This window comes from Schistocerca serialis, chromosome 4 (genome assembly GCF_023864345.2).
Source record: "Schistocerca serialis cubense isolate TAMUIC-IGC-003099 chromosome 4, iqSchSeri2.2, whole genome shotgun sequence".
NCBI classification, from domain to species: Eukaryota; Metazoa; Arthropoda; class Insecta; order Orthoptera; family Acrididae; genus Schistocerca; species Schistocerca serialis.
Window position 1 is genome coordinate 704,629,240 of NC_064641.1, and position 16,087 is coordinate 704,645,326.

Below are 16,087 nucleotides of genomic sequence, written 5' to 3' on the forward strand. Positions count from 1 at the left end.
CATCTGCTTCACTATCATGAACCAATGAACAGTCTGAGTACCCCGTAGATCGTCTGGTACGTCGTGAACTAAAGATGCTGTAAATTTCAACTATTGATTGTCAGACATTGTTACAATCATGACACACATGCATGGGGTCCACTGTAGTGAACATCAGTAAAATTTGTGATACCTTCATCTAAAAATTACTAATAAATGATTTTTGATTACTTGTAACTGTCATTTGTAAAATTAAACACTCATTAAATTTTATTTTCTTTCGAATTTATTCATGCATGAAAAGGCTAACATGGTTTATGTGGCAACAGTGAGCCTGGGTTACACAGCTGCTGGCTACACAGCTCACACGAGTACAGCAGTGGATTTCTTGCTGCTCCTTCATTACGCTTATGTAGTATCTCAAAGTTCAGCGAGCAGGTAGCGAAGCAAATTTGCTACCGATTTCTGGCGAGGTCTGGAACTAGGCGCGACCGTGGATGCATATTTTTAGAAAGTTTAATTTGTAATTCAGTTAATGTAATGATCATTTAACTTGTTTTGTCCACTATTTTTCATCAGTATAGCCTACTTTATTAACGCAACATTTTACGATAGTACTTCAGTTTTATTAAATCTACTCACAAGATCTGCTCAGTCTGCGTAGAAAAATTGCACAACTGTAGCTGGGTAGTTTTAACACAATAGGATCGCAGCTCTGTTAATTGTAGAAGGGACACAGGTACGCCTCTGACTGTATGGACTCCCTTAGACCGTTTGCATCACTACGCATCACGTGTTACTGAGATACGGTGCACTCTCAGAGCAGCCACATTCTGCCGGCAGGTGCTGGATGGTCTCGCTGTGACGTTGGATCCTGCGCCTACCGGGAGCCATGCCGGACCGCGGCTGCTGGTGCTGCCCCTCGCGGCAGCGTGACGAACCACCGGCTCTGCCCCTGCGCGCTGTGGGCGCCGCGGGCTACGGCGTCTACGGCGACGACGACGCCTTCCATGCGTGAGTTTCTGCTCTGCTCTGCTCTGCTCTGCTTCACTCTATCTGACGTAAGCTCGTCTGTTTCGCGTAGGCAATGCAGTGCGCGCTACACTTCACTCAGAGGAAGCAAAGCTGGAGGTCAAGCACAGCCAACGGTTTTCATACCGGGGGACATTTACGGATGGGAACTATGGCGCCAGCGCTCTCTAAAAAGTTTACAGATGTTATCTAGTTTCCTTTTCACAATCGATTGCTAAATATTACCAAAAGCTAGGTCCAAGAAAAGATCTGACGTAGCATATTTATCCGCCAAAGACACATTTTCTGACAGTTTCATATCACAACAAATCCTACTAAAAATGACGCGTTTTGAGAAGATCTTTAATGCGATGTATGTTAGATTCTCCATATGGTTAAAGTTTTTCGTGTTTTCAATTCCGACCTTGTTATGTTTGATATTTTTCATGTGTGTTCGGTGCATGGTGTTCATGCGTTCGCACTACGAGGCAATAATCTGTGACGTCACTGGTCCTGTAGTGGCTGGCAAAAGCAAACCGATCAGCTCCTGTCTTCATTTAATTTATTTACAAACCTAACATGCCGTACTTGTTGGTTTCGAAATTGCACTTGCGTATAACCAGCGTATGTATCTGAAGTGACACACCGTATTAAAGATCTCCCCAAAACGAGTCATTTTTAGTACGGTGTGTTCTGCTAGAGAATCGGGAACTGGCAGAAAATCCTAAGAAATTTTGGTCTCATGTCAAAGCGGTAGGTGGATTAAAACAAAATATCCAGACACTCTGTGACCAAAATGGTACTGAAACAGAGGATGACAGACTAAAGGCCGAAATACTAAATGTCTTTTTCCAAAGCTGTTTCACAGAGGAAGACTGCGCTGTAGTCCCTTCTCTAGATTGTTGCACAGATGAAAAAAATAGTAGATATCGAAATAGATGACAGAGCGATAGAAAGACAATTAAAATCGCTCAAAAGAGGAAAGGCCGCTGGACCTGATGGGATTCCAGTTCGATTTTACACAGAGTACGTGAAGGAACTTGCGCCCTTTCTTGCAGCGGTGTACCGTAGGTCTCTAGAAGAGCGTAGCGTTCCAAAGAATTGGAAAAGGGCACAGGTCATCCCTGTTTACAAGAATGGACGTCGAACAGATGTGCAGAACTATAGACCTATATCTCTAACGTCTATCAGTTGTAGAATTTTGGAACACGTATTGTGTTCGAGTATAATGACTTTTCTGGAGACTAGAAATCTACTCTGTAGGAATCAGCATGGGTTTCGAAAAAGACGATCGTGTGAAACCCAGATCGCGCTATTCTTCCACGAGACTCAGAGGGCCATAGACACGGGTTCCCAGGTAGGTGCGTGTTTCTTGACTTCCGCAAGGCGTTCGATACAGTTCCCCACAGTCGTTTAATGAACAAAGTAAGAGCATATGGACTATCAGACCAATTGTATGATTGGATTGAAGAGTTCCTAGATAAAAGAACGCAGCATGTCATTCTCAGTGGAGAGAAATCTTCCGAAGTAAGAGTGATTTCAGGTGTGCCGCAGGGGAGTGTCCTGCGACCGATGCTATTCACAATATACATAAATGACCTTGTGGATAACATCGACAATTCACTGTGGCTTTTTGCGGATGATGCTGTAGTATATCGAGAGGTTGTAACAATGGAAAATTGTACTGAAATGCAGGAGGATCTGCAACGAATTGACGCATGGTGCAGGGAATGGCAATTGAATCCCAATGTAGACAAGTGTAATGTGCTGCGAATACATAGAAAGAAAGATCCTTTATCATTTAGCTACAATATAGCAGGTCAGCAACTGGAAGCAGTTAATTCCATAAATTATCTGGGAGTACGCATTAGGAGTGATTTAAAATGGAATGATCATATAAAGTTGATCGTCGGTAAAGCAGATGCCAGACTGAGATTCATTGGAAGAATCCTAAGGAAATGCAATCCGAAAACAAAGGAAGTAGGTTACAGTACACTTGTTCGCCCACTGCTTGAATATTGCTCACCAGTGTGGGATCCGCACCAGATAGGGTTGATAGAAGAGATAGAGAAGATCCAACGGAGAGCAGCGCGCTTCGTTACAGGATCATTTAGTAATCGCGAAAACGTTACGGAAATGATAGATAAACTCCAGTGGAAGACTCTGCGGGAGAGACGCTCAGTAGCTCGGTATGGGCTTTTGTTGAAGTTTCGAGAATATACCTTCACCGAGGAGTCAAGCAGTATATTGCTCCCTGCTACTTATATCTCGAGAAGAGACCATGAGGATAAAATCATAGAGATTAGAGCCCGCACAGAGGTATACTTACAATCTTTCTTTCCACGGACAATACGAGACTGGAATAGAAGGGAGAACCGATAGAGGTACTCTAGGTACCCTCCTCCATACACTGTCAGGTGGCTTGCGGAGTATGGATGTAGATGTAGATGTCGATGGCTAAAAGTGCTACTGTACTCCATTGAAATTTCATACCTACTTTTGTCCGTATGTACAATGTTTTTGTTCTTGACTGATGTTTAGATCGGTTATGGGCATACGAAACCTTAATTTTCACCCTAAGCTCATGCTGCAAATGTTCGCCTAATAATTGCGCAATGAATTCATTTTGTGCTGTTTACAGTCTCATGGTATGCTGCAGTTATTCGCAAGCAGTAAAACTGCGATGAACTGAGGCACAATGACTCACAAAAGGAGACATACTAAGAATGTACTGCATTCCGCAAAACGCCATCAGTAAGGAAGGAAATTCTTAGAAACTGAAGGTAACACGAGATGGTTCACTCTCTTATTTCCTTTAATCACTCCTCAAACTGTCACTAGGTAGTACGATTTACGTTACCGTATTCTGGTCCATTCTAAGGAGACATCTGCCAACTTAGCATGGCTCTCCTATAGCAGGTAGAATTACGAAAATCAGAAACATCACTGTCTAAACATTAATACTAAACGTAGATTAATGACGCGTCAAAGCATAAATAAATACAGGGGTTCGACGCGAAGGTTCAGCCGCTGATGCAAAAAAAATCACAACACCAAGAAGGAGTTTCGAGACATAAACTAAAGTCAGCAGGCATGTTTCTATATCTGAAAGAGAATCTGTATTCAGATTTTACGCCAGTCGCATAGGAGTGGCACTAGCGACACGACGTGGACTCAAATCAAGTTTACGTTAAATACACACTGTAACGATCGTGAGAATTAGTTATCTTTGAGATTGGACGTTGTGAGTTGATGTTAGTCAATAGTACCTTTAAGTCGACGAAGAATCTGCTATCAACGGCTCACTAAGTTTGAAGTAGGTCGCGTAATAGGGCTACGAGACACTGGATGTTCCTTCTGCGATATTGCTGAAAGACTTGTTAGGAAGTAAGCCACTGTAAATGATAGTTAGCAGCGGTGGTCACGAAAATGTACGGTCGCAAGATGATCAGGCTCCAGACGTCCTCGTGGCACTACCGAGAGGGAAGACCATTGTGTTAGGCGCATAGTACTCCATCTGCAAGAGCAATTTGAGCAGCAGTTGGCACCAAGGTAACACGAAGAACCATTACAAACGGGTTACTTCAAGGACAGCTTCGAGCCAGAAGCCTTGTAACGTGCATTCCACTGACAGCAAACCATTTGTGACTTCAGTGGTGTCAAGCGAGAGCTCATTTGAAGGCAGGATGGAGGTCTGTTACGTTTTCTGCTCAAAGCTGGTTCTGCCCTGGTGCCAGTGACGGCCAGTTGAGGGCCTGTAACCAGCCCGTCTGTGTGCTGGAGACACTGGACCTACACTTGGAGTGCGATTTCGTATGACAGAAGGACCACTCACGCGGTTATTCCAGGCAGCCTGACTGCAAATATGTACGTCAGTCTGGTAATTCTACCTGTTGTGCTGTCATTGATTAACAGCATTCCAGGGGGTGTTTTCTAATAGGACAGCGCTCTCTCATATGCCGCTGTTGTAACCCAACATGCTCTACAGAATGTCGACACGTTGCCTTGGCCTGCTCCATCATCATCTCTGTCTCCAACGGAGCACATACGGAGCCTCATCGACAAGCAGCCCGAACCGTCCCTGTATTGACCGACGAAGTGCCACAGACGTGGGGTTCTATCTCACAAGCGGACCTGTACAACACAATGCATGCACGTCTGCATAATTGCATTCAATGTTCTGCCGGTTACACCGGTTATTGACGTCCCAGCATGTCACTTTTTCAATGCAATATCTCGCGTTTACGTTAACCTGTGATCTTTCAATGCTAATTACTTAAATAAGTTAACTAGACAAGTGTATCCCCAAAATTTCATTACTCTTCACTAATTATTTTCTGGTATTGCGACTTTTTCCTTCGGAGTGTAAATAATATATCAGATGAAGAAGCAATTCAGACAGTTATTCTTACAAGTACTGACATACGGCCGGGAGAGCGGTGTGCTGACCCTCCATATCCGCATCCAGTGACGCCTGTGGGCTTAGGATGACACGGCGGCCAGTTGGCACCGCTGGGCCTTCAAAGGCTTGTTCGGACGGAGAGAGAGAGAGAGAGAGAGAGAGAGAGAATTCTTACAAGCTTTCCATTCGTCACACACCGATTCCATAGGCAAGTTCTTCCCAAATCTTGATCAATGTTTCTGGAGTAATTATTGCTGTTTCTAAAGTCAGTTAGACTACCTGGTAGAGGAGGCACATACACATGATCCTTTTTGAAGCCCCAAAGGCAAAATTCGCATGCCGTCAGATTATGAGTGAATGTGGATGTCATGCAAAGCAAGCTCTGTCATCCGGCGCCTTGCGGTCAATTCAGCGGTTGGGTACAAGGTTCAAATGGTTCAAATGGCTCTGAGCACAATGGGCTTAACATCTCAGGTCATCAGTCCCCTAGAACATAGAACTACTTAAACCTAACTAACCCATGGACATCACACACATCCATGCCCGAGGCAGGATTCGAACCTGCGACCGTAGCGGTCGCGCGGTTCCAGACTGAAGTGCCTAGAACCGCTCGGCCACATTGGCCGACGGTTGTGTACAAGATCGTTAACAAATCGCATATAGAGTTATACCAGTGAGGCAGCGCTCCATCTTGCAGCCAAATAAAGTTATCTCGTTCAGCTTCTCCACTTGAGGAAAGAGCCATAGCTGTACCGCATCAAGAGAAGATAGACGAGATACAGTTCCTTCACCGAAAAAGAAATGCCCATAAACTTTCTACCGTGAGGTGGCACAAGAAAACATTCAATATAGGGGAGACTCGTCGCAGTGGTTCCATCTCGTGGGAACTTGCTGACCCCCAGATGCGCACATTGCGTGTGCTCACATTCCCATTTTGGTGAAACGTCAATTCATCACTGGAGAAGATACAGTCCAGAAAATTTTCATCATAATACAACAACATTTCGTTTGCAGAATTGGCACTTAAACTGTAGTCTCTAGAGTTAAGGGCTTGTAACAGCTGCAAAAGATAAGGAGGTAGTTGTAAGCATCTCCTAAAAACTTTCCGCACAGATGTCACAGGAATTGCTAATTCACGACTAGTTTTACGAAATGTTTTCCTGGGGTTACGCGTGAAAGAGGCTCACTCGTTGAACATGTTCTCCCCTTTGAGCACAGGTATAGAAACCAAACTATTTGAGTTTCTCTTTCTTTTGGCGTATCATTTATACACTGAAGCGCCAAAGAAACTGGTATAGGCATGCGTATTCAAATACAGAGATATGTAAACAGGCAGAATACGGCGCTGCGGTCGGCAACGCTTGTATAAGACAACAAGTCTCTGGAGCAGATATTAGATCGGTTACTGCTGCTACAATGGTAGGTTACCAAGAATTAAGTGAGTTTGAACGTGTGTTACAGTCGGGGCACGATCGATGGGACACAGCATCTCCGGGGTAACGATGAGGTTGCGATTTCCCCGTACGACCACAACACGTGTGTACCGCGAATATCAGGAATCCGGTAAAACATCACATCTCCGACATCGCTGTGGCACAGAATACTGCAAAAATGGGATCGATGATGGCTGAAGAGAATTGTTCAACGTGACACAAAATGCAACCCCTCCACAAACGTCTACAGATTTCAATACTGGGCCATCAATAACTGTCAGCGTCGGAACCATTCAACGAAACATAATAGATACGGTTGCCGAAGGATCACTCGTGTACCATTGAAGACAGCACGACACAAAGCTTTACGCCTCGCCTGGACCTGTCAACACCAACATTGGACTGTTGATGACTGAAAACATGTTCCTGGTCGAACGAGTCTAGTTTCAAATTGTATCCAGCGGATTGACGTGTACGGGTATGGAGACAACCTCATGAATCCATGGACCCTGCATGTCAGCAGGGGACTGTTTAAGCTGGTGGAGGCTCTGTAATGGTGTGGGGCGTGTGCAGTTGGAGTGACATGGGCCCCTGTCACGTCCAGATACCATTCTGACAGGTGACACGTAGTAAGCATCCTGTGTTATCACCTACATCCATTCATGTCCATTGTGGATTCCAACTGATTTGGTCAATTTCAGCAGTACAATGCGACACTCCACAAATCCAGAACAGCTAAAAAGTGGCTCCAGGAACACTCTTCGTAATTTTTAACACTTCCGCTGGCCACCAAACTCCCCAGACATGAATATTATTAAGCATATCCGGGATGCCTTGCAAAGTGCTGTTCAGAAGAGATCTCCACCCCATCGTAGTCTTACGGATTTATGGACAACCGTGCAGGATTTATGGAGTGAGTTCCCTCCAGCACTTATTCAGACATTAGTGGAGTGCATGCCACGCCATGTTACGTCACTCCTGCGTGCTCGAGGGGGCCCTACACGATTTTAGGCACGTATACAAATTTCTTTGGCTCTTCAGTGTATGACAATCACTAGCCATTTAGCTACCATAATAGTCTCCAATCACCAGTTAGAAGGATGACTGGAAAACTTATCCATCATTCCCAGGCACAAAAAAGTCACATTCCGGGAATGAGCACCTGGATATGACCAGGAATGATGTGTTACAACTTCAATTAGGCTATGTCACAGTTCTGATCAGAAGCCTTACGTTGTAGGTACTTCCTACTTTAAGAGTATGAGGTTAATCACCTTAAACTAAACCAGGCAAATTGGTTAGTTGGATACGATTAGGCGTGGCGCCGGTAAGGCCAATGTAAAAATGTGCACTCCGGACGATTCGGACGACATACTTTGTAACACCAAGTATCGTTAGGTAAGGGAGACACAGTTATGTGTATTAATTATTTTACATTTTAATAACCTTGACTGCACTATAATGTAGTAACAGCTAAATGACAGCCGTTTCTGGATGGTAAGAAACCATCCTCAGATAATGCATATTCTATAATTGGTATCTAAATGCAATGTTACTGAATGTCACTTGTCAATATCCAAACACTGGTCAAAGCATGATTGATTGCGTGTAAAACCAGTAGGTGACTAACCGCTTCTCGTGGCGTGAAGCGGTTAGGAACCATGGGCAGTTGTTACTAGTATCATTATTTGTTAGAAAAATATTTCCGTACGAAACACACAAACACACACACATACATTTCTTCATTTGTCTTTTGATTTTCCAGCTCTAACGCTCCCGGTGCTCGCGTCAGCTTGCTATTACGTCACGAGTCAGTAACTTATCTGTTAGATGTTCTTGATCTTAACACATCTTTTACGTTTCGGAAAATATCTCGTCAACGCATGAACTACGGTTTTTTTTCAGCTTCAGGAGGTCATGTATCCGAGTCTGCGGACAGAAGTTAATAATTTTATGAGTCGTGGTTTGAATGAAGCGATGCATGCAAGAAATTAGGTTTACACGAAATCGAACTCACTTCCACTACCACAATTCCGTTAACCATTCTTTAAAAAGTCTTAGCGATTTTGCCGACACAGGTAACAGGCGTTTGACCGGGCGCCATTGGGGATTTGACGTGAGGAATCATGTGGTTTGATAGGAAAGTACTGACTTAAATCATATCAGTAGACCACTGAAAAACGTAACCGAGTGAGGCCATATAGTAACTGAACAAAATCTTCTCGGTTTTCAAGCCATATCACTCCTAATAAAATACTCAAGCTTTAGTCAGCTGTTTCCACCATCCTTATTATGGGGAAGAAAAACTGTTGACTGAAACGTCTTGCATCGTGTTCCGCTTAAACAGGGGAGACAGCAGCGTCTGAAGCTATCCAAAGAGGACCCTCGCCGGCGAGGTTTGGCCACCTCATAGGAGCTGTGACTTGGCTTGAAGGACCGGCGTCACGTTTGAAGTTGCCACTCCTGGCGACCCACTACCGTCAAGCATCTTTACTTCCGCTCGAAATGCAAAGCCCGCCTCCACACCCTAATGAGTGTGTAGCCTAGGTCTCGGTTGAAATTTTGGCGGTTTATTCCATTATCGACCACTTCTTCTAAAAGGGAATACCATTAATATGACGCATTAGCCAATGCTCTCACCTTTTCTAACTGTGTTTTGTGCCCGTTCTCTGTGCGTTGTTCTGTGCAGGTACGTCTGAATCAGGATGGAGACGGGATGTGGGGACGCGGGTGTGTCAGGAAATTTCTCAGAAAAAAAATCCGAAACGAAACGAACTGGTGTCACTACTGGAGTTTATTGGCTCGAAATCTTACTGCTATTGGATACAGAGGTGATGTGATCTGCGGAGACAGGAGGCTGCCGCAGCCATATTAAGGGCATAATGCCGGAGAAAAGGAGCCAGGAAACCCGTCCGCTGGGGAGAGGAACTAGTATGCAAGAGAGAGACCCCATGGTACAAGTGTGCTCTCACCAGCCCTTTTTGCGACCGCCAGGTGACCGTTTCTAGTCCTCCGATTAGCTGGCAGAGGGGCTCCTCAATGCGACCCTCTGTCAGCAATGTGTTTGCAATAGCTTCCTCTGGTCAGTGGTACCCAATGTGGGAAAGCTGCTCACTAGAACTGCGTGTCTAGTAACATCCGGTGCAGCACCTTGTGGGGCGGCGGGTGGAATTATTGCTGTTTATATAAAATGTTGAATGTTTTTCCCGGTCGATGCACCATATGTGGGGCGGCTGGTTGGAATTTATTTGTTGTTATTTGAAATAATGTTTTGTTTGTTTTTCCCGGCCGATTAACCATATGTGGGGCGGCTGGTTGGAATTTAATTGTTATATAAATTTTCCTATTATTTACGCTGTCTTTTGCCGTTCTCAACACTGGCTCCCTAACTACAATATTGGCAACCAGAAAGTGATTAGCAAAACGTGAAGCCTGTAATTAGAATACCTAGTGTCCACTTCATCTGAGAAATACACTTATAGCTACAGCTTATAGCTCTGAGGAATTAGGAGATTGTCCGGGATTCATAATCAAAAACGATCGTGAAAAAACGTTCGCTATATTCTGAAAGTCACAGATGAAAAAAAAAGAATCCACACAATCTGACTAACAGAGCAGTTCAGAGTCTAATGCGCTCATGCAAGTATATATGTCCAAATTAAATGTTTAAGTGAATGCTCGCCATAATTTGATGATAATGTTCATCAAACGCCACGTTAAATAAAGGTAGAATGTTTGTCCCGCGACGGCACGTGAAAATACGACGTAGGCAAACTGAAGATAGATCATTAAAGTCATCCCAGAATTAACACTACACTTGAAAATGATTTCATGGTTACGCGTAACCCGAGTAACTTAATACGGCATCCGAGGCTGTTTATAGCAATGATACCGACGCGACGCGACTCCCGACACAGATGGTGTGCTATTCAGTGTCTGGAGAGAACGGGGGCCTTCCTTTCTCGCGCAGCGTTCTTATATATAAAGCCGCGGTGCGGACGGCTAAGGGAACGCCTGATCAAATCGGCTCCACATTAAGTTATTGAATAAATCATCGCTTCCTTTGCTAAAGGCCGATGAAGCTCTCAATTTAAATGTGCATTTAACACACAGGTAAGTAATCATAATAAAAGTCTGACGTGGCTAAGTAAAATATTTTGGGCGACAGAATTAATTTAATTACACTGCACGCAGTAGACGAGCTCTGAACTTGGCCTTTGGAGATACGCTATCGCTATAGTTTTATAGTTATTCAAATGAAACTTCTCACATCTTTATGGTTATAGCGGATCTCCATTTTACTTAAATATAAACATCCTAGCCTTATTTATTAGCCTACTTAATCTATCTTGCTTCCTTAATTTTTAAGACAAAAACCAGAAAATCATGAATTTCAACTAAAATCTTAATTTGTGAGATCCAAAGCACTGTTTCTATTAAATTATTATGAAAAAGGAATCTAAATATAAATTTTTAAGTCTCTAGCTCTTTTCTGTTGCGCCAATGATTTTTACAGAAAAACGTCCAAATTTCGAAAATGGTTAAAGTTATTGAACTGACATTCAACACATGTTGATTTAGTATTACTCCTGACATGCTAGAAACGTTTCAGGTTATTTACTTGATTTTTAAAGTATTGTGCAACATTTATGAATTCAGAGCTAGTTACAGCGGACTAGGCTGGCACACAGTGGAAAGACTGATGATAATTTTATACGGTGTGAGTAGGCTGCTTCCCTACATCTGGTGTTGTGTGTTTGCGAGGCCCGGGAAATTACAAACTGAGTAAAAGTGAGAGTGATTTTTATATATTCGGATTCGGGAGTGAAATGCGACACGCAACTGAGTAATAGAACAGTGATAGTGTTACGTGTGTATGTGGACGACGCAATTGGATTAACAACGCATCTGGATTGACGGAGCTGGCACTGAGTCTAGCGTCGCTGCTGGCATCGCGAGAAGCCAGTTTCGCCTCACCGCAGTCGTCCGCCGGAGCAACCGGAGTCGCGCCTGCCGTTGCGGGCCACACAGCAGCCGTCGGAGTGCCGTCTGCAGTTCAACACGCCGCGTCGCATCAGGAATCCTGGTACGCCGCGCCGGCAACGCCATACGTCGTGCAGAAGGAACTAAGTTAAGTGAAAAGCTGTTAAAAATTTTACTAACCTGTACTAAAAGACTGTCGGAAGTGGAACTGCCAGAAGAAACTGAGGTTAAACTTAAATTAGAACCTATGTCTGTTGAGGGAACTGTAAATCCAGACAACGGTTCAAGTGTAAATATGCATGAAAATAGTAATGTTAAGGTGAAATATGAAGTATTGTCTCCTGGCAGTAGTGTAAAAAGGGGCAATGATTCAATAATAGAGACCCCTGTAGTAAAGCAGAAATCAGAAATTGTTAATTTATTGGATGATAGTTTATGTGATGAATTAGAAACTAAACAGTCGTCAGAGGTGGTAGAGTTTAAACAGGAGAAGCTAGATATGACTGATCAATCAGAAGTTTCATTTAGTTTTGATGATTCTAGTGTTGGAGCTAGTTTTTCGTCACCTGACTGTGATAAGAAACCAGCTAGTGAGCAACCCAAAGATACTGGCGCTATTGATTTAAATGTTATATTACAAGCAATAGCTGCCAGTAATGCTAGAATGACAGCTGAATTAAAGTCTGAAATAACTGAGGTCAAAAGCAGTAATGCAAAAATGTCAGCCAGTAATGCTAGAATGAATGCTGAATTAAAAATCTGATATAATTGAGGTAAATAACAGAATTGTGGCCAGCCAAACTAATTTTAATAAACGATTGGAGGAAATGGACAATACCTTCAAGGCTGGTGGCAATAAGTTGAAAGAGGATCTGGACAGTTTGAATTATAAAATTGATTACAACCATGAGGATATTAAGAAAAAGGTTGCTCAACAATTTTCTGAAATGTATAAAACAGTAAAATCCGAAGTTGCTGAGGTTCGCAAAGACTTCCAAATGGAAGATGCGAAGCTGGAGCACAAGTTAACAGAAAAGATCGAGGCGGAATCTGAAATGTGCTCAGATAGGTTTAAATATGTTAACATAAAAGTAAACATATGTCAAGCAGTAGATGCAATCAAAACTGATACTACTCAAATTGTGCAAAGAGTAGATAATGTTGAAATAAGAGTAGAAAATATTAGTATTAACATTGCTAACATTGAGAGTAAAGTAGCTTCAGTAACTTCTGGTAATGGTAGTATACAACAAGTTGTAGCTGCAAACGCCGCTTTTATCGGGTGTCGGCAGTTCTTGCAGTTCGATCCAGATAAAAATATCCACCCGCTAGATTTCTGGAACGATTTTGAAGATGTGATTCCACCAACTTGGTCTGAACGAGAGAAAATCTCATTTATTAGAAGCCATTTAGCAGGTGACGCTATGCGTTCGTCAGCTGATGTTATGTTGAAGTGTAAAACATTAGCGGAATTTAAAACAGCTTTCATTAATGAGTATTGGTCTAGTAATAAGCAAAATGAAGTGGTGAGAGAATTTTGGAGTGGAAAACGCTTCAATGTAGGCAAGGAATCTATCAAAGAATTTGCTAGGTCATGGATCTCACGTTTGTCACATTTGGCCGAAAAGTTAAAACCTGAAATGATAATACTAGGTCTTGAAGCCAAACTGCCATGGTTTTGGAAAGCTAGAATTATATCTGCCCCTAGAGACAATCTGGATCGTTTCATTGAATATTTGGAACGTGTAGAACGTGTTGCTGCCCATGAGGAGCAAGCACGTAATAACAGAAATGCTAATAACACTAGTAGTAATTTTAAGAACGAGCAGAATGGCAACGTAAACATCAGAACATTAGGTGTTCGCCATCCTAAGAGAGGTAGGAATTGGAGAAATAATTATCAGAACCAACAATGGCATCCAAATGATAGTAATTTTGTTCCAAACAAAATTATGCAGGTAAACAACAGTGCGGAAAGCAATGCTGTGCCAATTAACTATAATGAAAATAAAGGAAACTGCAGTAGACCGAGGCAGGAAAACTAGTTCCCGTCTATGAGGACACTGGCGCTCACCAGGCGGTTACTTTTCCTAAGCCAGTAGTTACGGTAATTGGTAAGACAGATCAGAATACTCAAACTGAACATGTGGATGAAGGGTCAGTAGCATCTAAGGATACAGCAGAAATATTAGATCACTCACAGTATTTGATAGATACTGTGTTGGAGACGCTTTCCAAGTGGGAAGAGAAAGAGAAGGCGCAGCAGTGTAACGTTAGGGAAGAGCTACAAAATGGTGAATTTTCAGGTGAAGAAGCAGAAGAAATTCATGCTTATATTTACGATGAAGATGATGTACTTTTATCTAAAGTGCCTGTGCAGGATGTTGATACTGTACTAATAGATTTAGGAAAGGAGGTAAGTGAGAATGTAGAGGGTAGCCTATTGAGGTTCGATGAACCCAGTAGTTGTGACCGTTTGTCACTTGAGAAGGAACCCGACGATAATAGTGAAAGTGGTTTAGCTGTAACTAGTGTTATGCCCGGTCTGGAGGCGCAGAATCGCTCAGACTGTAGTAATTTGGGTCATATTAGCAAACTAAGTGTAATGAAGTCGTGCGGTGTTTCGATTTGAAATTAATAGACCGACTGGAAAAGGCAGCTGAAAATATAATTCAGGAAACCCCTACACACTTTGACCTAAAGGTAATGAAGACAGATGTCGATCACTTTAGTTGGTGACAAATCCAAAAGGAACTATTGGATGAATTTGAGGAACCACCTGTACAACCTAGAATAAGCCACCCTATAATAATAGTGAATATGTTGGGTATCAATGTACGTTGTCTCTTAGACAAGCGAAGTGAGGTGAGTGCGATATCTCAGTCCTTCTTTGATGCATTACCTGGTAAAGACAAGTTTACAGTAATGAGGGTATCTGGACTAAGAATAATTGGTGCTACTGGCAAGGTGTCAAAAACGGTAAAGCAAGAAGCTTTACTGCCCTTTAACATTAATGGTAATTTAATTGATCATCCATGCTTAATTGTAAACAATCTCAGTATTGAGGTTTTAATTGGCATAGATTTCTTGTCAAAATATCAGTGTTGTTGATTTTGAAAGAAGCCAGTTAATAATGGTCTTGCCGATAACCGGAGTAATTACAGTACCTTTTAGTGATAAACAAGTAGTAACTAATGATGAAACTTGGGAACTGCCTATACGAGTTCTGAAAAATAGGAGATATAGGAACGAAGGTGTTAATCTTAGTAAATACCAAGGAAATATGAGTGAACGTATTATGAGAGAATTGAATAGGCTTTGCAGGACTTATTGTGCTCGGAAACACTCAAGTTGGGCAGAGCACATGAAGTATTTTGAGAATGTAATTAACAACTTAAGGCACGATGCAACTGGTTTTGCGCCTTGCGAATTAATGTTTGGCCAAGAACCGCACAATGTGATTGCAAATATGGTAGACTTCCCTATTCTAACGCAAATATCCACAGACGAGAAGTAGTTAAAGGCTAGGGCAAATATAAGAAAAAGAGCATTGGAAAGGAAAAAGTGTCATGAAGCAAAAGCTGTACCCACCAGTTTTGAAATAGGTCAGTTAGTTCTTGTCAAAACCAAGGAAAAATCAAAGAAAATGATTGCAGAAACAAAGAAATTCATGTTCGTATACCAAGGACCTTTCAGGATCATAGAAAAACCACATGCTAATGCATATGGGCTAGAGTACCCTAACAGTATAAAGATATTAGGTCTCAGGAACGTGATCGACCTAAAGAAGTTCATAGGTAGTGAATGAACTCTGTAGGGAGGAGGTTGTTCTGTAGCCTCTACAAAGTGTGGCAGCTGTGCAGTCCCAGCTGTGTGAATCTTCTTTCCATTTCAGGTCTCACTCATTCTTTTCATCTTTCCTATCCACCAAAATTTCGGCTCCTTACTTTGCAATACAAAAATTTTCCGTCATGGCTATCAAGCCATGAGTTCTGTAACCATTCTATCCGCCGATTAGTAAAAAAAAAAAATCTACTGTGACAAACCTAACTGTGACATAAACAACAGAGAAGTTTGATGTAATTAAGATACAAATGTATTTGAGTAACAAGTATGTATAGAACCCTGGTAATATTATAAGTAGAAAGTTGTTGTTTTATTGGAAATGGTCCCACAATAATATTTAAAAAAGATATACAAATTCGTGTACAAGCAGGATCTGAAATGGCAGTGAAACCTATTGTATGCTGTAGAGCTAACTAATTAATAGTAAAAGAGA